Source organism: Apus apus, chromosome 2, assembly GCF_020740795.1.
Source record: "Apus apus isolate bApuApu2 chromosome 2, bApuApu2.pri.cur, whole genome shotgun sequence".
Lineage (NCBI taxonomy): Eukaryota > Metazoa > Chordata > Aves > Apodiformes > Apodidae > Apus > Apus apus.
In genome coordinates, this window is record NC_067283.1 from 127,930,903 (window position 1) to 127,953,945 (window position 23,043).

Consider the following 23,043-nt stretch of genomic DNA (forward strand, 5'->3'; position numbering starts at 1 on the left):
GACCAGGAACAGTGAAGCTTTGGTGGTGAAAAATACTGTGCTTTTTTCTTTCTTCTTAGGGCTCAAGATATACTACAAAGATGATTCCCATTCCAGTTAATGTCCAGATGCAAATAGACAGGCTTGAATTTCCAGCTTGGAGCAGACTCAGCTCTTCTGTAAAGACAAGCTGGGTGATATAAATGAGAGCTTTCAGAAAAAGGATGAGATTTTATTGTCAGCGAGAGATAACTGGCTGCAGAAGAGTTACTTCAGAAAAGTGAAAGCAGAAATGAACTCAAGAACTACTCACTTTAATCATGCTGGTGTTGCTTTAACAAAGCATACTGAGTCTTTGCTGGTTTTGTGGTATTTATTTGAATTTGGAAGGTTAGATGGAAAAGTTATGTTTTCCAATTAACCTTTACCTCATTAAAATTTCATTCTAAATTTTAAGCAGTTCTTTGGAGTACATGCTGTTAAGCACTGTCTGGCCATTTTATATCCGGTTATACTTGCTACTTATCTGAACTTAAACCAGAATATCTTTATTTTAAGTTCTTACTCTGGAAACATGTAATGCTCTACATAAAGCACCACTGTTTTACGTCATGGTTTGTATTTAACACCTGCAGAATATACTCTGATTGAATGTGATTTTTACATGACATAAGGCAGGCTTTGTATCTAAACAGAAGTTGCAGCAGGGATTCATATGACTCATAAAGGCCTAGCATTTCGGAAAAGAAAGCTTTTGAAGAACACATCCATAAAGCTAAAAAAACTGGCTTTTCTTCCACCTTGCGTATTGGATGTAGTGTGTTTTCTTGAATATCTATTTGATGTTTAAGTTGCTTAAATTGGTGAGAGAACAGGAGTCTATTCTAATGTTGTTTGAAACTTTTATGATTTACAGGGATGGTAAGAAGTGAATTATTATTTTTTTGTTGTTAAGCTAATGGCAGAAGTAATCATGACAAAGGCAAATGTAATTTAAAGTGAATGAAAGAGTTAGGTGACACCAGCATGGTTATGAACACTCAATAACTGGTTTTATTCCAACTGCAGTAAATGTGACTAGAATTATGTGTGCTACAATAGCAAACAAGGAGAAAAGAACTCGGACCAAAATACTGAAAACCTGTTAATGAAGGAAAAAGGACTATGGAACATGGGCCTGGAGGTGATGAAAAAAGTGAAATGCAAGATACTGCTTCAGACCAATTTCATAAGATCAGTGAGGGTAGTCTTACCCGAATTATGGTATATTACCTTCTAAAATAATTTTGGTCTTTTGAAGCATTTGTTTCAGACCAGAATCTTTTGCAGACAGGTTTGGAAGCTTACTACCTTCTTCTTATTTAGACCCAAATCTGTACTATACTGTAATATTTTGAGTGTTATGCTGGAACAAGGAGTAGCTATTCACAAATATATTTGGCAGAGAGAAAGAAAGAGAGAAAGAATGAGAGAAAGGAATAGAGAAAGAGAGAAAGAGAGAAAGAGAGAAAGAAAGAGAGAAAGAAAGAAAGAAAGAAAGAAAGAAAGAAAGAAAGAAAGAAAGAAAGAAAGAAAGAAAGAAAGAAAGAAAGAAAGAAAGAAAGAAAGAAAGAAAGAAAGAAAGAAAGAAAGAAAGAAAGAAAGAAAGAAAGAAAAGAAAGAAAAGAAAGAAAGAAAGAAAGAAAGAAAGAAAGAAAGAAAGAAAGAAAGAAAGAAAGAAAGAAAGAAAGAAAGAAAGAAAGAAAGAAAGAGAGAGAAAGGAATATAGAAATAAAGAGAGAGAGAAAGAGAGAGGAAAGAAGGAGAGATTTTAGCAGTTCTGTATTATCTTCCTTGTTAGCATTTTTTTTCTGTGTTAAAAACTTGAAAAATAATAATTAAAAAACCCTAAAAAACCAATTTCTTCAATTTCTTATTCACATACTCTGTTCTACTCTCAGTTAAACATCATACCTAACTTTAACATTTTTTTGAGTTTTGGATAGCATCTCTCAGGCAGGAGTTTAAAATTAAAACATTTTTAAAAAACCTGTACTAAAAACACAGACTATTGCAAAAGATAAATCACACATTTATGTTCACTTGAGCCCAAGGTACTTAAAGTACCTACTACTGAGTTCCTTGTAATGCAATAAAAATTTTAGTACTACACATGCCTGATTTTCTTCTTACTGTTTTTACATCTAAGAACTTTTACAATTTGAATGTGTTTAAATTTATCAGCCTGTAACAACATTTCTTTATTTTATTCCTCTTGTGACACACAGGCAATCTTTAGACATTTTTTCAGGACCTAGGAATTGATGAAAAATTGTAACCTGGGCCGGCCTTTGTGAGGGACACATAGCTCAGATTGCAGAGGGCTGGTCATAGTCCTTGGCACTGGCCTCTTGGCACCAGCTCATACTGCAAATTGCACTGTGAGAAAATAAAATAAAATAAAATAATCCTTGGACTTCTCAAGGTAGTTTTCCCTTGTGTTACAGCTTGAAGAACAGCTTCATATTTAGCTGGAATATCTGGCCTTGAGTTTATTTTCTTGTGTAACTCCACTGCACAAAGCTGCCCCTTCCTCTGAAAGCCCTTTGGGCTTAAAAAATGTCTTTACCACAACAGTCCAAAATTCCTTAGAAACCTGGCAATACCCATTAGCACTAAAAGCCCTGCTTGTGAGACTTCCTTCTCTAGAACTCTAAAGGGGAAGAGAAGATGGCATATTTTTAGCACAGGAGCTATCTGGGAGGTTCCCAGCTACTCTGATAGCAACACTGGCAGCAAAGTGGTACAGCCTCCTCTTGAACCCCAACTCCTCTCCGTATCAAAAACATCACAGAAAAAAATACTTCATGCCAGAGAGTGGAAGTGTTTAGCCAGCTTGTTTTTCTTCCTCGTAGTTCAGTCTGCAACACTGGTAACCTTCATGACTTCTACCACACTTTAAAGAATCTGGCTTTTTTATGTGGAGATGCACCTCAGGGTATCCTGTGGTATGGAAGAAATAAAGATTCTACGAAAGAACCCCAGAAAAAAAAAATAAAGACATGAAAACTTTATATATGTTTAGCCTTTTGAGCTAGATAAACATGTAAAGATGCCAACTCTATAGGTTAAAAATCCAGCAGGCAAATAAACTGAGGCTCAATATGCAATTTTAAGACTCAGTAGTTTTTAAGCCAACCCATGAATTTTTTAGGACTGGCTGATCACCTTTAAAAGATCACTGTTGTCAGGTAGTCAAACAGGACTAGTACAACTCCATGCAAAAAAAGGGCATGCTAGAGTGCATTCTGGGAACTGAGGATATTTTCTTTATGTGTCTCTCAGCCTGACCCAGTATCCTGGATGTTACTGAAGAGTCCAATGTGACATGAAAATCTATAAGCAATCCTCGTTCCAATTAAGCATTTGTAGAATTATTTATGAAAATCATCATATAATGATTAGTACATGAACTATACATCACATAATTAATAGATAATTAGAATATAAAAAAGTAATTATAAAACAAAACAATAAAACAATAAGATATAAAATACAAAATATTATATATTATTATATACTGACATAAAATATGAATATATAATCAATGTTATGATATTTTTTTGTAAAGCCTGAGTAAAAAAGATTGTTAGGGCTGACTGCAGCCCTCCAGAAAACTTACGTAATATGAGTTCCTCACGTGTGATCTCATCATGTGTGGCACCCAGCTGGTGTTGCACTGTCAGCCCAAACAAATAGGCAGCTCACCTGCCAGCAGAACATACACACTGCCAATGTGCAAGGCTCCTTATAGCTGGGGTGGACCTACCTATTTCAAAGAAGGTTTCTCCTCTGAAGGTGGGGTTACTGGACTATCAGTATGGTTGCTACTTGGTTGGCCACGAAGATGATCAAAGGCCTGGAGCACCTCTGCTATGAAGACAGGCTGAGAAAACTGGGGCTGTTCAGCCTAGAGAAAAGAAGGCTCTGGGGAGACCTTATAGCAGCCTTCCAGTACTTGAAAGGGGCCTACAGGAAAGCTGGGGAGGGGCCTTTTATCAGAGACGGTGGTGATAGGACAAGGGGTAATGGTTTCAAACTGAGAGAAGGATGATGTAGGTTAAAAATCAGGAAGAAATTCTTCACCATGAGGGTAGTAAAGAACTGGAACAGGTTGCCCAGGAAGGTTGTTGATGCCCCATCCCTGGAGATTTTTAAGGCCAGGTTGGACGAGGTTTTGTGCAACCTGGTCTAGTGGTAGGGTTCCGTGCTCATGGCAGGGGGTTGGAACTAGATTATCTTCCAACCTTCCAACCTTAATGAATCTATGATTCTACTTTCAGTACCTAGTCACCAGGTCAAGAAAAAAAGCAGTGTTGAGATTTCTGCCTCATAAATCCTCTTTTCTCATTTGTTTCCTTTCTATGTAAATCCAGCAAACACTTCTCTGGGTTTGCTTTTTAAAAAATGCACATACATTTCAACCAAATGGGGCCCTGATCCTGCCTCAAGTAATTGGAAGCTGCAATAATGGTGTTTTTAGCAGTATTTCTATTGGCTAGAGACACAAATATATCTGCAAAGCCACATAATGTGTTGTTTCAAATCAGAATTAGGCTAGAGGACTCGGATGTTGTCTAAAGCTTCTAGAAAGCACAGAATTCTGTATTTTCTTATATCTAGCTGTCTAATGGGATTCCTTGAGTGTTTGAAGTTAAATGGGTCTGGGATGACTTCTTAACTTAACATAGACTTTACTGTAGGATTGAAATTGGTTTCTTGAAAATGATAATATTAGGAATGTGGTATTGATGCTGACAATTAAGATAAGCAACATCTTTTGCTCAGAAATTTAATGAAAAGAATTGCTATGATGTATTTCAAAATTACAGTGTGATCACTTCTTTTCATTCTTTATAACCATTACATGGTGTATTTTTCCAGAGGTGCTACCTAATTATGTTGTAATTAAATGTGATTCATCAAATAACACTGAAGACAAAACTGGTAATCAGTGAGTCTTTTCCATTCACAGAATCTGTAAAAAAAGGTGTACCTTGGAATTAGTTTACAGATGTTTACTTTAGAAAAAAGTAAATAAAAATTATAATATTTTTTCTTCTCAGCATCTGGTAGAATATTTTAGCATATGTTTGCAGTACATAACAATGGCTTTTATGCATGGGACAGTGTCGTGGTTCCTTGTCTCTCCTGCCTGGCTCACCATTAATGTAGTGGTTTGGGCCCAACACAACAAAAAAGGAACAGCCCTATGGCTGCTCACTCAAGTCCCCCCACACACACTCTGGAATGAGGAGGACAAAGCTCCTGGGTTGACACAAAGGACAAGGAGGGTTCTTCACCGATTAAGGTCTCGGGCAAAAAAGACTCAACTTGGGGACAAAAATAACAATTTAATTTCACACTAATCAAACACACACAGGACACAGACAACACAGAGAGCAGGGCTTGCATATGTTACCCCCATGCAGATTACCTTCCCAGGCCCAAATTACTTTGTTCCTGGTTTTTCTTCCTCCTTTCTTTACCTTCTTCTCCACGGGGTCACTCCCATGGGAGAGAGTCCTCCACGAACCTCTCCTTCATGAGTCCTTCCCACAAGGTCCGGAGCTGCTCCAGCCTGGGCTTCCCACAGAGTCACGGGCTGCTTTGGGAACAGCAACTGCCCTGGCGTCGGGGTCTTCCAAAGCTGTGTAATCAGAGTCCACTGGCAGAAAATCCACTTGCCACAAAATCCAAGTTCAGTGGCCAAGCTCACCCCTCCTGGCGCCTTCAGGGAATGTTCCACCACGTTCCTCCATGAGTGCAGGGGGACAGCTGCCATCTTGCCATGGGTTGCAGGGGAACTTCTGCTTGGGCACCTTCTTCCCCTTCTTCCTCACCAACCACCTGCTTAGCCAGCAGGTCAAAGGAGGTGATTTTTGCCCTTTACTCACCTTTCATGAGACATCACCTGGAGTACTCTGTCCAGTTCTGGAACCCTCCACATACCCGCTCCCTGGAACTCTGCCTGCCTGGCCCGGACCGAATCGGACCAAAGAAGCCAGCCCAGCCTGCGTCTGCCACTTGCCACGGGACCGGAGCCTTGCCCGCCAGTAGCAGGAAGGGGTCACCCCGGTTACTGGGACGCCGGCCCCCTTGCAGATCTCCAATTGAGCCTGCCAGCACTTCGGACGATCAAATTAAGGAAGGAAGGTAAATATACAGGCACACACGCACACACACACATACTTTTACCTTCTTACAGGGCTCAACCACCTACCCTTTCACTCCATTGGTTTGCACCTCTCCTGAACCTTGATCCCTTAGTGTGTGTTATCCCTTAATAAACTGATTAATTTACAAACTAAACATTGGTCTCAGTAACAATTTCTGAGCGTGGGGGGGGGGGGGGGGGGGGGGGTACTTCAATCTACCCTCTAAGAAACGATCCCACACTCAGGGCTCATTTATAAACCTCTCCACATTGGGGGGGGAAGTCACGAAAATATCACAAGGACATGGAGCTCCTGGAGAAAGTCCAGAGGAGGGCCACAAAGATTATCCGAGGGCTGAAGCACCTCTCCTATGAGGAAAGGCTGAGAGAGTTGGGGCTGTTCAGCCTGGAGAAGGGAATGCTTTGGGGGTACCTCATAGCTGCCTTCCAATATCTGAAGGGGGCCTACAGGAAAGCTGTGGAGGGACTTTATTCAAGGGCTTGTAGTGAGAGGACAAAAGGTAATGGATCAAAACTGGAAGAGGGCAGATTTAGGGTAAACATTAGGAGAAAATTCTTCAGTGTGAGGATGGTGAGACACTGAAACAGGTTGCCCAGGGCAGCTGTGAAAGCCCCATCCCTGGAAAGGTTCAAGGCCAGGGTGGATGGGGCTCTGAGCAACCTGGTCTACTGGGAGGTGTCCCTGCCTATGCAGGGGAGGTGGAACTAGATGATCTTTAAGGTCCCTTCCAACCCTAGGCATTCTATGATTGTATTAGAAGAGTGTAACCATCCTAATTTCACTGGCTATGCTAATTTGACTTTTGGGTAACTGAGAAAAATGGGTTTGTCCCCTGGGGTGCTCAATTGCAAAAATATGAAAAGACTTAACCTCTGTATGCTGTGTACACTGAGCTGGAGCTTCAGCCCATTGCTCATGTAGTACAAAAGAATGAGGAGTGGTCTGTCATGGCTGTTTGGAGATGCTGCCAGCCCATGAGGGTCTTGTGTACATGTATACACAGGGACACCAAGCTGGTGGGCCATGGGTCTGCCTACTCTTCCTGCTGGGACCAGTGAAAGGAACATGCTGGGATATTTGGTCACATACCACAGCTATAGCATAGAGCCTTCTGACATGTCCTGCTGGCAGAGTAGCACTGGGGGTTAGACCCCTCATAGAAATAGCTGCCAAGTTTCTCCCCTCTACACCCTGGACCAAAGATAGATTAAACAACAGAGCAGTGTCTGGACCCTGACCCTCTCCTGTCCTCATGCCAGATGCCAACTTACTGCAGCAAGAGCCATTTCAGAGAAAAGGAAAACTAAACTGAGATCTCTTTTTTTTGTTTTGACTGCTGGAAATATATTTAGTTTAATCATGCTTAAAGCAGGTAATAATGAACCAGCTTATTTACTTATGGAAATTACTTTATACTAGAAAATAAATCTGTTTTTCTGCTGAGTACAGACCCAAGCCCATCCTATTTCCATCACTCACTGTGCTAGCCTATATTTATCCACCCACACAATCTATTTATAGCTACAACTCTTCTTATCTTCCCATACTTCGCAAAGACTGTCTGGAGAAAAGAAACAGCTTATCTGAGCTTTGTTTAGGGTCTCCTTTTTTTCCTATTCATTTGTTTAGAGAACATTTGGTTGAAATATAACTTTTGCTCTTTTACAGCTGTTTGTGCTGTATCAGTAGCAACAAATCTTTCGTTTTGTGACAAGCTATTTCCAGGGCAACATGTCATGATATGACAGAAGATTACAGCTTAAGAGAGGAGGAAAGAGAAGGAGCAGGAGATATCTCACAACCCCTCAAAGAAATCCTGTTGTCATGAAAAGTATGCCTATTAATAGCTATAAAGATGAAGCAAAACAGGTACAGTTTTAAAAGAATATTTGCTAAGCTAAAGATTTTCCTAAGGACTCGAGCTGGTTTTTGATAGCGATAAGCCACTATCAGTTCTGAAAACTGGCTGGGAATAGGCACTGAAAAAAAGAGCATAGGCAGTCAGGGAACACTCCTGAAGCTTAATCACAAGCGAATTGAAGATTATTAGATTACAATTGATTTCAAGAATATGGTGTATCAATGTATCTACATTTTAATGTATCTACAATTTTAATTCCACCTTAATTCCTTGGTGTAAATAGTTTTTAAATGATCCCAGAATTGGGAAGATACACCACAGAAGTCTCAACTTCTCTGGTAATGAAATCAATATAAAGTTGGAGGTTTTGGTGCATACATATCTTCCACTGAGTGGAAGTTTAAAAGTATTCCCAAAGATGACTTTCCCAGTAGGGTCTAGAAGAAGTTGCAGGACCTTTGGGGGCTCTGACTGAAGTGGGGTATACTGTGCATCCAGCTGCCCAGGCCATGCTGCACTTACTGTGTCTGGGACTGGTTGGATCCATCATCTACTTTCATGATGGATTGTGTGTCCCTACACAGATATCTCTTTAGGGACAGAAGTCAAAATAATATGTTATATTTACAAGGCATCAGCTTCCTTTTTCTTTTTTTATGATTAACATACATGGAAGTCAGCTGATGATTGCTAGTAAAGCATGGGCTCCAGGTGTGCACAGCACCATGTGAAACCTCCTTCATAATCACTGCCATGGATTTGCAGGAATACATAACTTAAGGCAGAAAGGACTGTGATAATAAATGGTCTGTTGTACAATTCTGAAAAAAAATCCTTCACTTCTTTGTGCCCCTTCTGTCCATCAGAGATGTAACAGTAATTTGAGGATAATTTCAACTTGAGATTTTTAAAAATAAACAGTTTTAATACCCCGAGTATGGTGAGATGGAATTCTTTCGTGTTTAGTTGCTGTGCATGTTAAATAATTAGTGGGAGGTAGGTACTTACTCATGATACTAAAAGATTAGTCCTTGGTGCCTAATCCAAGTTCATCCTACTTTGAAAACTGGAATACAGTGACTTTACTTTTTGTGCAACCTTGGTCATACTATTTAACATGCTTTACCCCCTCCGCCTCCCATTATTTAAATTTATAAAATCCATAAACCACTTTCTCTATCACTGGTAGGTATATTCAAGGATTTTTCTACTTCACTTTTGTCTTGTTCTTCAATCATGATATATAACTAACCCTGTAAGTCCATTTTTTTAGTTTTTAAAAATAATTTTCTTCTAATTCCAGAAATTCAGAATGTCTGAATTCAGAAACAGACATATTGGCATAAATAATAATAAAAGATTAATTAAGGCAAACTGATAATTTTTTTTAGTGGTTAAAACAAGAGATTCCTATTTATGCAGTAGTATTTCACACATGATTATCAGTAAATTGTTTTTATATTGTATGACTCAAACTATGCCAGTTGTATGATCCCAAATACTCTGTCTTTTATACAAAAATAAAGGCAATAAAGAGATTATGTTCATATTCTTTCATAGCAACAATAACTAATAAATTACAAACTACAGGAGTCTGACAGCTGGGTACAGGATGCAGCATTCTTTTTTTTGTAAACAGTTCAGTGGTACATCAGCTGCTAGTCTAACTTGGGGAGAACTGAACAGTATTTTCCTCAAAACCCTTTATTCCCTTGAATGAAATCCTGAGCAAAATGTTACATTGCAGCTGTATGGGTAGGGAAGGAAGATAACCCCCTGAAATGGACTACTCACAGGCATTATTTACAACCAGAAGATACCCCTGGAGAAAATTTCTATTGAAAACTAAAACGGTACTGTAGTTATAACAATAGCCATTTCCTTTAATGTATAAAAAGATTGTTTAAACAGCATATTTCAAAATACTCTTCCTTTGACAAAGAAATAAGTGTGTAGAGTTAAATAGACCTGCATTTTCCTCCAATGTTGTAGACAGAAATGGTAAATATAAGCAATTATCTTCATATTGCAAGCTTAGGTTCAGCATATGTGAGGAGCTGAAGAGTTGAAGAATGATATAGCACTGATGCTTGGGAATGTCAGGAAAGTTAAGAAGGAGACTGATAGGACCCAGGCCTCGGCTGATGTAACCTGACAGAGCTCCATTGAAATAAATGGAACAATTATGATTCATGCCAGCAGAAGAGCTGGTCAATAACTGTGTTTTGCTTTAAGACTTGTGCTTTTCTAAGATTACGGTAATTGTAAGTGCTATGGATATTTTTTTTTTCTTCAGGACTACATATCTATTTTATATCATCTTCTGCCACCCACTTGGCATCTTACAACATAAAAAAAAATGGAAATCTAAAAGCTTTCTAATCTGTCAGTCCTTGAGTCCTTTTTCAGGCAATGCTCTTAACACTCAGACTCCAGCGAGCTTTTGGCCTCCTTACACTTTGTGTGGAAAGCAGACATTTGCTGTGCATGCACATGTGCACAGAAGCTGGTCACTCCTAGTGGGCTGGCCCAGATTTACGGTTTCATTTCAATGATCCAGAAGTGAAATAGTGCACTCCAGTCTGCCTAATACCCTTCCACATGCTGAGCTGGTCGGTGTGCTTTTAGCAACCCATTGTACATTCACAGCATTGGTTGTACAAGAAGGTGCCTAACGGAATGTAAGTTACAAGTATTCTTGTGCCTCAGCTGGAAGTATCTGAAATGCTTTTGGTCTTGCCTCTTCTCTTTTCGACAAAAAGACTGCAAAAATGTATCTGTGGCCAAAAGATTTCACACAGAGCCTTACTAATGACAGGACATAATGGCTCTGCTTGCAAGTATGTCAATATTTTCTCAGTCAACCATGTTTCAAAGGATGTGGACCAGTGTAAAGCAATGAGGGGACATGTAAAAGAAAAACTTTATATGTGTTCCTTATATACAATACATACTTCTGAAATTTATAGAATTGCACAGTTGTTGAAATCCTGATTAACTGTTTTTGAACATCATGGATAGTGAATATTTCTGATTAGGCTTTTGTGCCTCTGGATGTCACTGTTGTTTTGCAATAATATAAACAACGTTATATGACAAAGCAACAAATGAAAAAAAGTATAATCAGCACCATCATAAGTTTTTTAAAAAGTACAAGACTAAATACACTAGCAATCTAAGAGATACCAGTATTTCAGTGTAAGAGATGGACAGCTGAATATGGAAATAATACTTACAGCAGTATAATATTAGATGAAAAGGAGAAAAATGCTATACACTTCTTCCTAGATGAAAATCAACTTCTCTGGTCCCAAAAGGCATTCCTTTGGAAGGGCTTAACATTGAATACGAGCCTTCATCACCCTGAGGTAGCAATGCCAGATTGTGTCAAGGATAAATATTTGTTTCTTTGAGTCAGATGCACCGGTGAAAAGTGTGAAGAGGAGGTGGGTAAAAGTCAAGGACCATGTGCTATTGTTGCTGTCCATGGCTGCTCAGGAGGAGAGTGGAGCTTACTTTTTCGAAGTAAATCTGTTCTGCATGTGCTACAAAACTGGGAGCAAAAAGAAGAGAAAAATCATACCTTTCTTCTTTCACAGTCTCTTGTACAGCCAACAGTTCTATGATCTGGAAATGGAAATTGCAGGGGTGGGGGGTATTTTCAGAATCATAAATTGCTGCAGTTGCCCCAGTTATTTACAATAAAACGAGATGCCTGCTTGCACTGTGTGCAGCAGGTCCTCCTTGGAATAAGGAAGATTGGTTAGAAACTTTTAGGGCTAGTGGGGTGTGACAGAGAAATAAACAAGAGAGTTTACCATTTTCTGAATGTCTCTGATTTTTAGTTTTTGAAAATTCAACGGTTTAGAGTTCCTGCCTTTGGTTGGAAGCATCAAATGCTAAACAAAGATGGGATAGAGCATTTCCATCAAAAGACAGGGTATATTTTTATTTTAGAATCCTTAAATTTCATTTGCTGTTAATCTGAGTAGAAAATTTTGCCTGTAGAAGGTCTAGAGCTTAGTGATTAGGAAACACACTGGGATCCTGTGATTTTGAAGTCAGTAGCCATTGACTTCAGGTTTGAATCAGATTTTTTCCTCACAAATGGATCTAATTCCACTCAGTCAGAGTCCCACTGACTTCCGTGAATATTGGATCAAGGTAGTCAAGCTACTTAGAAGCAGTTTAATGTGTTGGAGTATGCCTGGAGTACTCATTGCTCAGTTAGAGCAAATGTATTAAATAATTTATACACTGTAAAGAAGATGCTGCTCGTAGACTGTATCTTCCTCTTCCCAGTAGCAGGGTGCTAATGTCACATCATGCTGCGGGGGTGGGTTTTCGCTCTTTTCTCTATTTGAAGCCTGCAGACAAATATCTTACACATTTCTTTTATGATTTTGAACTGCAACCATTACAAGCCTGATTAATAAGGCTTTATGAGCTAATTAATATGCCTTTATCTGTATGAGCTTTTATCTTTATGTGTCTGATTGCTACAATAATTCTATAACATTACAGAAAGCTATTTATTTTCAGATTAACGATGTCATCACAACCTTTTGCCGCATGGATTAGTCAAGGGTCTGGACTAGCAGGTACATAGAGGGTAGCTCAAGCTGTTCAGTTCTGGCTGTAAATTACAGGCTGATGAGACCGTGTGATGATCTCTGTTCCTTGATGTGTGTGCAGCAGTCCATTCTCCCAAACATAAGTGATGATGGAATTCTCGAACACTGGAAAGAAGAGTGAAGCAGGCAACTTCTAAGGTAGTAATGGCAGTAGGAGCACAAATTGCTGTGCTTACTGGGGAGCGAGTGTCCATCTGAGTGGGTCAGTTCCTGATGGTGCCTATGGCTGGATCTTCTGGCCACTCAGGGGCATCTCTGGTCTTTTCCAGTTACCCTGCCCAAGATCCTCTCCACAGTGTGTTTTGGGAGATCACCAGGCTGGTGTGGATCTCCATTTCTGACCTGGGGCTCTCCCAGGCCTAGTATCTGCACTGACCAACTAGGCAAAACACTGAAAAATCCAAGCTCAAAGGAACAAGACACAGATATTTGTATTACTATAGTATATGAGGCCTCAGAAGAATATGGGTTAAGCTCAGCACTTGGTAGAGAACTAACCTATAAGAGGGACCTCTTTCTTCAAAAAACTTAAAATCTCAGCAGTAATAAGAAGAGAGGGGTTAGCCTAGAGTCACTGAAGAACAATAACTTAATGTCATGACCATGACTTCAGTGTCTCTTTGCATTCAAATGTATTCAAAGACACAGGGGGAATAATCTAGAAGTTTTTGTTTTCCAATATTGAAACTGTCTGGCTTCTCAAGTGTGTCTTGTATTTGAAATGGCTGGGCCTCATCTATAGTGATATGCAAAATTTAGAATTTAATAAAACCTGGAAAAATGAAAACAGATTCTCCTAACTTTGAGTCTTATTTTCTGACAAAGATGTTACATTCAAACATTTTTCTTCCCTTCTCAGTTCAATAGTTCACCCTTCCATGGTTGCTTTTTTCATGACTTCTTGCTTCACCTGCACAAATTTGAAAGTCTTTGCTGCTTTCCAGGCTGCTGTACAGGTAGTGATTATCTGTAAAAATTTTTAGCTTGTATTGGTAACTCAGATCATTTAATACACAAAAATAATATCAAATGGAAATAATAAACATGCAACTATATACTTGTGAGAAAAATAAATACTGTAGTTTTGAATTTATGGATAAAGAATTTAAAAAATATCATTAGGTCTGTTGTTTCACAAGCTGTTTTGGTTTGAATTCTTCTTTCAGAGTTTGAACTGATCAATGTTAAAATATTGAGTTCTGGACTATTTTACAAAGGGATTAAAAACTGTAGTGTGTCTAGGGGAAAATGCTCACAAAAGGATGGGAATGAATTTATGTAGTATTTGTGTGACTATAATACATGCTTTCAAAGGATTTCTATTGTAATTCAAGATTAGCTGAACATAAGTTAATGGACTCTTACAGTATTACCCAAAGCTTATTATGATACACTATAGGATCTTCCTTTTGAAATGTTTTTTAATAACATCAAATACGAGGTCCCTGAAGACATGATATTTCTAGGCTTAGTATTTCTTCGTCAAATATTAAAATAGGTCAAGCAATTTTTTTCCTTTTCTGCTCATTTTACTATTGTAGCATGCATACCAAATAGAGTGCATTATGTAGATGTACCAACTGTTGAGTTCACTACTTTGTTTCATTATGTTGTTTATTTTGGAATCTATAGTGAGAATGGAAAAACTGCAATTACATGCTGAGGAAACCTGATATTTACTTATCCCATAAAGATAAGGTCATCTTCTGTAGCAATGGGAGAATAAAATACTTCATCAGAATTCAATCTTGCAGATGCAGGTAAGCTGTAATGAAAAGACTGACATAAGAACAGATGACTCAACAAGGTTCATAGTTACATGATTAAACTCATAAAAGTTTACAGTCTAAATAACAGTATAACTCTGTGAATCAAATTGTGTGTTTCCCAGACAATATTTGCACTAATCAATTACAATTCGGCTCATTGAAGGGCCTCAACATTTTTTTATTATGGCTTAGTAGTCAAAGACAACCCCCAAAATGCAGATCTTGCTGCCTTACTTTACAGTTGAAAATTTTTTTCCACTTGTTTTGTTTCTGAACAGCAACAGGGATGTACCATATTTAAAGCTTAGTCCCATCAATCTGGCATCAATTTCTATACAAACTAGGCAGGAGTCAGACAGAGACCCATGTAAAGATAGTGAACTACAAATTATAAACTTAGTTTTGGTGAAGTATGCCAGAATGTGACCCTTCAGACCTTTTTTATTTAGAAACTGAAAGTACATAGTAGTGCACTGAAATGACATGTATAAAGTGGACATTTAGAACAGAATTAAAATATTCTGATGTTTCAAAAATGAAGATGCACACATTTTTTACATAATAGCTGGCATGGAAAACAGATTCGTGGAGTATAAATTTCAGTGAAGACAAGAAAGTGCATGAGCTTATAAGCTTATAGTTAATAATATTGTTAAAAGAGTTTTCATACATGTTATTGTACAGTAGCAAAACACTACTGTCACTGATTTCATCAAAAGCAAGATCTGACAGCAGAACTGATGCTGGGCAACAGATAAGGTTAAAGAAGCATTTGGCATGTTTGATTTTAAGCAATCTAATATTCAGCAACTAAACAGCATAGAAAGCTGACTCTACTGGCTTGAAAAATTGTTGCAGGGCTTATACAGAGCAACGCCCTTGATCTGAGAGCAGGATCCATGAAAGAGCGTGTCAGGTATAGTTTGGAGTCTGCAGACTAACATTATCCTTGAGTCTTTGATTTGATTTTGATGCCAGAGACAACCTTTGCTCTGACTGTCAAATCCTTGTAAAGTAAAAGTAAAATTGTGTGCTTAATTATGTGCCTTTTGACAATACTGGTGTACTGCTATCTTGGTTTACCTTTCTTCTGTGTATAGGATTCTGTTTCTAGCAATTGGAAATACTTGTCTTTATGATTTCAAAGACAACTTATTGTTAATGATACACTTCAAGGTGAGCTGCTAGCTATTCTGAGTGAATTTATCAGAGTATTACTCTGAACAAACTTAGGTTTATTGGTTTTAGTAGCTAGCTGAAGAATAAACTTCATGATTATCCTCTTGTCATTCAAATCAGTCACAGATTTATCCACTCCAAGCACTGTAAAATACAAGACAGTAAGTATCATTTTTGAATGCTGACTGTGAGCAGCTAAATAAATCACTCATTCTTTATGAAAGAACTTGATGCAACATCCCTGCAAGCTACTGCAATGCGTTTTTTGACTTGTGGAATTTTGGATCATGGTGTCAGTGTGCAGTTTCAAGGAGTTAACAATTTCCACAATTCCCTATCTTTTTACTACCTTCTTGTTACCTCTTGGCTGCAAATTGTGGCCAAGATTACATATCAAGAGCTTTTGTAAAAGGATTATAGTTTCTCATCTATGAGAAGTATTTTTCAAAATTCTCATGGCTCTAAAATAATTATTGATTGTAAGATAGAAAAGTGAATAACCTGAATGCTAATAACTGCAACCTCATTTTAAAATAAAATTTTAAATATTAGAAATTTACAAAACTACTTATGCAAATGAAATTGCCCCATCTCACTGGCTATAATAATCCTGCTCAATTATAGTACTGCTGCGACATGCACATTTCTCAAGTTTAAATAAATGTGTGAAATTCTTCAAAGACTTTGTGTAATTGCTTTTAGATTTGTCATCAGCTGTACTTGTAGTTGTGATTATATCTGTATTTGGTACATTTTCATGTTGTAATTGTATGGTAATTGTTTGTGATTGTATCTGTGAGTTTTTTTACGCAGTAATTTTGAATGGCAATTGTCTGATTGTAGCTTTGCTGGAAATTCTAGTACTACTTTTACCCAGAATGTACTTGCCAACAAATAATTCACTTAGACTATTATATACTGGACTGAAAATTATATAAAAAACACAGATGGGCATCTCCACAAAGATAGCACATTTTGAATTATAAAAGTGAGCACTTCAGTTTTTTGTTTAATAGTCAGCATAATCTGCATATAATAAAGTGCTCCAACATGAGGTTTATATTGTGATTAATCTCAAATAACACAAATATGATAGCATTTTGTATCACACTTCTCCATTAACTAGTTCTGTACAAGCATGTAAAGTTTCTCTTTATTAATAGCCTCATAACTGGCATATACAAGACAGAAGCCTCTTGCCAAGACTGAGAATAGGCAGGTGGGCTAGGCGAAGGGAGACTTGCAAGACTTTTCAGAGCATTATAGCTTCCTTATTAGTCAGATTCTACATAAGCATATGATACAGCTTCACTGGTTAATAAAAATGGATTATCTAGATAGAGAAGTATTGATTAACAGAACAGTTAGGACTCAATATGAAACTGATCATGCTGGCCCAAGTCACGTGTTCTTACCATACTGAGCTCTCTATAACAACAACAAAAAATATTGTAGCAAATTCTGCATTTTTTAGCAAAAAATAGTACAGCCTAAACATAGCCTTCAGGTATTTCTGGTGAGGATTTGGTACCTCTCCCAGAAAACAGAGGTGATCCGTTTGTGAGTAAAGGACTGAAAACTTGTGGTTCACAGAATTTGTGTCTAAACCATCAGGCTTATCTTGGAATGCTGTCCTGCTGCTCCTCTTCAGGAGGGATTGGAAATGTCTTTTTTGTTTGGATGTATCACTTAGAGAAAAGATATTGCATAGTTTTCTGTGTCAATGCACTGAAGCTGACTTTTTGGTTTCCAGCTATTTAGCTGCAGTGATCCTTAAGAATCTGGCAAGGATCCAAATTTGTAAAGGGAGAAGATGCATATCCCCCATGAGACGACTGTAAGAAAGTTGGGGCTGTGTCACGGGAGCTCTGGAGACCTGTGGCTTGCTCTGGGTGAGCTGAGGGGAGGGGAAGAAATTATTAGGAGGGTCAGCGGGTGCCCTTGCCGTAATCTCTCCAACTTCTTCTGCTCCCTGGGCAGCCTCAGCAGCAACGGGCTGTGCAGGAAGCGTCAACCCCAGCACTGCCACAGTCATAAATGACTCCTGTATCCTTCAACACTGTCAAGGCTAAAGATGCTTGTCTTCCCTGTCAGTCTTCCAGTCTAGATAATTGCTTACATTGCCCAGACATAATATTCACACAGGCTATAATTAAAAAATAGTTTTCATTTTGGGGTTGATGGAAAAAGAGACTGTAAGCAATACTGAGAAAATGCATTTTTTAAGAAAATTTTATTCTTGAAAGCCAAACTAGAAATTTAATCCCATAAAAAATTATTTTAAAAAGAACTTTTTGGAAACATGATAAAAGCCTTAAAGATTACTACAACAGCCATAACATTATTTTAGGTTAAATTTATACTTTGCTTGAAATGGCTTTATTGTGTTCAGTTGTTTTATTGTCAGATTAACCCTTTTACGTGAACCTTTTTCTTCAGCTTAAGTAAATTATGTAATAACTAATTCTAGTTCTAACTGATTAATTGAAAACTGTGAATACCATAGAATGTTGCTAGGCATATTTCTGCAACAAACTAGTGTTTTTTCAGAGATGACAGATGGTAATATTTTGATGCTTTCGATCTCTCTCCCACTGTTGAAGTTCCCAAACACTGCCTATACTTGTTTTACAGTATAAATAGTTTTAGTCTTCCTGAAACTCTAATTTTTGAGCACAGTCTGTGAATTGAAAAAAAAGTTACTGAGATCTATGCAAGATCTTTTCATTCACTAGATATCTGTAATTTATTGTATTCAATAAATATAATAATTTTTCTTGTAAGGCCATTTTCTTGTAAGACCATGTAAAGCACAGTGATAACAGCCATAAATCATGGAGACAGTTCCAGAGTGCTTACCTTAATCATCCAGTACTGACCAGAGTAAATGTCACTAGCTGATAGGAGAAAAGGTGTATCTAATTTCCTCAGTCATTAGCATGTATAAGAGAAATGAAGTTTTCTCATTGTGAAATTGCTGGACCATTTTCTCAATTTTTGGATAACTTGTCATTGCTATGCTTTTGCAAAATAAATCATGGGCAAACTATCCTTTAGTTCTTGTAAGTTCACAGATGCTAAGATCAGAAAATATCTCTGCAATAATCCAGATTGCACCTCTACATAACAACCTAGTTTCTGCAGTATGGCTTCAGCATGTCTTTGAGAAAGATTCTCAATCTTTATTTAAAGACTTAAAGTGACAAGGAAACTACCACAGCCCTTGGTAAATCATTTCAATTACCTGAGATTATTTACTTTCAGTTAAAAATGAGCACCTTATTTCTTCCTTGAATTTTTCCAGCCTTAGCCTTCATTTAGGAGAGGCAAAAAACACCTAGGAAGTCAAAAGCCCAGCTGAAGCTCAACTTGGGCACTGACATAAGGGACAAAAAAAAAGTTTTTATAAATACATCAACAATAAAAAGATAGCCAGGGAGAATCTCCATCCCTTACTACATGCAGCGGTGAGCTTTGCAACAAAGGATGCGGAAAAGGCTGAGGTTTTTTTGCGCTGATGGTTGGACTTAGTGATCTCAGAGGTCCTTTCCAACCACGACGATTCTGTGATTCTGTGATTTTGTGATTCTGTGATTTGATCATGTTTTTTCTCCATCTGCAGAAGTTTACAAGATAGCCTGTCAAAACAGTAGATTCAAAATTTGTTTTTAATATAATTTTACTGCTAATTATTAATGAAAATGTATTCCCTTCCTGCAATTTTCCATAAATATAGCAGTTGCAGTATAATCTATATTCAGAGTATTACAAATTGTAATTTAGTTGCTTCCCTTCCCCCATCTAAATAAACATTAGTTAGTACCTTAAATCCCTCAAGTAAGGGGAGTTTTTCTGCCAGGTGTTCCTTCAAATTAGCAATTTATGTTTCAATGTGAACACTCAAAAAAAATTGGTATTTCAACCATGATATTAAAGACATAACAGCTGATTTTTTTAGATCAACTACAAATGTTTCTTCTTAAACCTCCTCTTAGACATTGCAAGGATGGCTTAATGAGCATTCAGGTCTGCAACCTGGGAAGCTCTCCTGTGTCCCACTGACCCTAAAAGAAGTCTACACAAGTTTTAAAGTGACATCACGGAACATCAGGTGATCAGTGGCTTTTCAGAAAAAGATGATTCCTAGCCTTCTCTGACAAAGCTCTTTATACAACCCATTTATATTATTAGATCTTCTCTGTGCTCAGCTTTAGTTCCAAATATTTCAGATGTAAGCCTGAGGTAGTAAAAATGTGAAGTTCCATATTGGATTGTGACAAAAGGTTTGTTGTTCTTTTGAAGCAATATCTTTTTGTGTTGGCTCAGCAATAGGTTTTGTACTCCAAAGTGGTTATCTGCTAGAACAATTAGTGAATGTGTAGTTACTCATATCAGAGGAAAGAAGTACTCATTAATGCAGAATACCTAGATATATCGATCAATACGAAGCTCCTCTTTGTAAAACCAAGCAAGCCAGCATACAACTACTAGATACTCCATTAAATAAAAAGTAACTAAAAATATATTTTTTTTGCTTGTCTGCTTACATGAATTTTTTGCTATACTATTAGCGTTTTGCTAACTTACGTTTCACTGCTAAATGATAGGTGTTTACACCTAATTGCCACTTTTTTTATTTTTGAAAGAAGCATTTTTAATGGAAGGAACATAGAGACCTTCATATTTACAGAGAACAATCTTCTTTAAATATGTAATTTATTTTTACATTTGAGCATTGTCTTCCACTTCTATTAAATCTTATGTAAACAGTGACAGAGAAAAGACTTAGGTGCTGTATCTATTATTCTTCACCTGAAGACTTAACATAAGTACTTAATGTTGTAGACAATTAGTTTGATTTAACTGTACTCAATAAAGCAGGCATCACCTGATTAAGAAATTCATGTTAATTAAATAAGATTCAGATAATCTTTAGTAACTTGTTTGTAGCTATTATGTGATATATCAATACTATGTGATAAAGAGCTTTAATGATTTATAACTTTTCACTTCAATTTCTTCTGTCAAAGAGAAACTGCTTGAAAAAGTCTGGTAACTCTAATATGACTGAGCTTTGTGGGTTTTCACATTTTTTTCAGCTCATTCCTCTATGCAGTTTCTCATGGGCACTCTAACTAATGGTGTAATCTTTTAAAAGATAATTAGGCAGGCACTTTCCTAGGTACCATCCAGAGGTAGGGACTTTGGTATGGGGTGGACACCAGCCACCTGTCTGCTCCTGTTAATCATCCTCTTGAGAGCCTTGGTATAAACCTGTTCCATCTAGTTGAATTTGGTAGTGAGCACTCTGAAGTATTTGTGTTGCCAAAGCATCTCAAAGCTCTTTATACAGGCCTGCAACCCCTAGAAATTTTTAAGACTGTATGTAAGTTTGGTCTGGCCATAAAAAAAAATGACATAAATTCTAGGCTCATTCTATAAACTCTGGTTTATTTTGCACAAGCACATATGTATGGGAGACAAAAAATAGTTTATTGTTTCCAGTGTAACTTTTAGAATTAGCTTTTTTTGGTTTGTATATTTGATTTATTTTTATGACTGGTAGAACTAGAACAAGATATCAATTTAGAAAAACTCTTTAAAACCAGCACTCCAAATGCTTATGGATTTTATTTTATTATTTTTATGATTTTAGTATTTTTTCTAAATAAATATATTTTATTGATTTTTTTTTAGCTTATTAGCTGTGAGAAATTATGGGCTGCCTTTTATGTTTCATCACTCAAGGTCAGTAGCAGAGAATTTCAAATTATTTTCTTGAGATAGATTACAATATTTAGATGTTTGATTTTTATGTTTTTCTTACATGTCTTGATTTCAGATATGTGAAGTTGAATAAATCTGCTACTCTCAGCACATTTTCTTAATTGATTGATGCCACTTCATTCACATAATGAGATGGAAGATTTCCCCTCCCTTCAGAGACTATTCATTCAGTTCTGAATTGCTTGTATTTCTTGAAATAATGACTGGCTTTTCATTTTCTAGAACTTGTGTTTTTTCTGTTCCTCTGTTTTCTTCCATATGTCTAACCTGATGACAAAGATGGAGGCAGGCAAATATAAAAAAATTCACCAGCCCAAATTAGATCTACTTTTGCACTGGCCAGAATTCAGGAGTAAACCAGCAAAAAATAAAAGGATTTCACATCAGGCTATTTATGTTAGCAAATGCTGTATGAGTGAGCCATGAATAGGCAAGCAGGCAAGACCAGATGCACTATTTAAATGGATTAGGTGGGCCAGTTAACTATTATTAAGAGCATTGCAATTCATTTAATTTGATCTGTTCTGTTGGCAGACAGACTTTAATTGCCCAGAATGCCTGTGGTAGATAAATGATCAAACTAAATATAATCTACTTCTAATCTATTCTGTGGTTCCCTTAAACATTAACCATCCTTACTCTCTTTTAAAAGGTATGAATAACTTGAAAGCACTGGTTTTCTTGCTTTTGTCCAACCTGTAGAGTGCTCCAGGGCTGCCTAAGAGGGAGTGTGAAGATTAAGACAGAGTGAGGAAAGGTGTGCCACCTTGCCTGGGAAACTTCAGGACTTAGTTAAAATAATTAGCCAGACCCTTCTGCAGGAAGTCTTGCCTGAATATAAATGTCTCAAAAGACCTAATCAAGGATGTCAGGATTTATACTTCTCCACAATGTAGAATTTCCTCAAACTGCTGGATCTTGTGAAGCTTCATATCACAATGAAGTGGGAAGTTATGGACTTGCTGCATTTCATGGGTGCCAAGAGTCCAGTAAAAAGGAAAGAATTCAACACTCCTCGCTAAGAGACTTGAAGGAGAGAAAGGAATACACAGTAATACGTTTAACTCTTAAATTAAAAAATCCAACAGCTCAAAACACCTCAAGCCTGGAACCATTTCTAGAGTCTCCTGTAGAATTCATGAGATCATTAGCCAGTGTCTGTGTGAGGGGCTGAGCTGCTTCCCTGATGCTTGTAGCCATGTCATTAAGCTGTGGGAGCTATAAGGGGTCAAATGGAACAAACACGAGGAGGTGAACATCATTGGAGCATCATGTGCTGTTGTTAATGCCTTCTAGGAGAAGAGGATTCTGAGTTTTGGTGTCTATTTTCAGGATCTTATCTGTGTTTTACATTCAGCTAACATTGCCCGCTGAACAGAAAGCCTTCTGCAGAAGCAGTCTGCATCTGTCCTCTCTGAGCAAGATGGACTAATTACTTGCCACTGCTACATGCTATTTGCTGGGGATACCTAGCCTGTTGTTTAGCAAAATAGTCTTCGTTACAGGTATTGAACTTTGCGTGTCTGAGGAAGGAACAAAAATCAGTGTCTCCATGAACGTAACACATCTCTAATCACTTGACTGCCATGCAAAAACCATGGGAGGCTTTAAAAGAG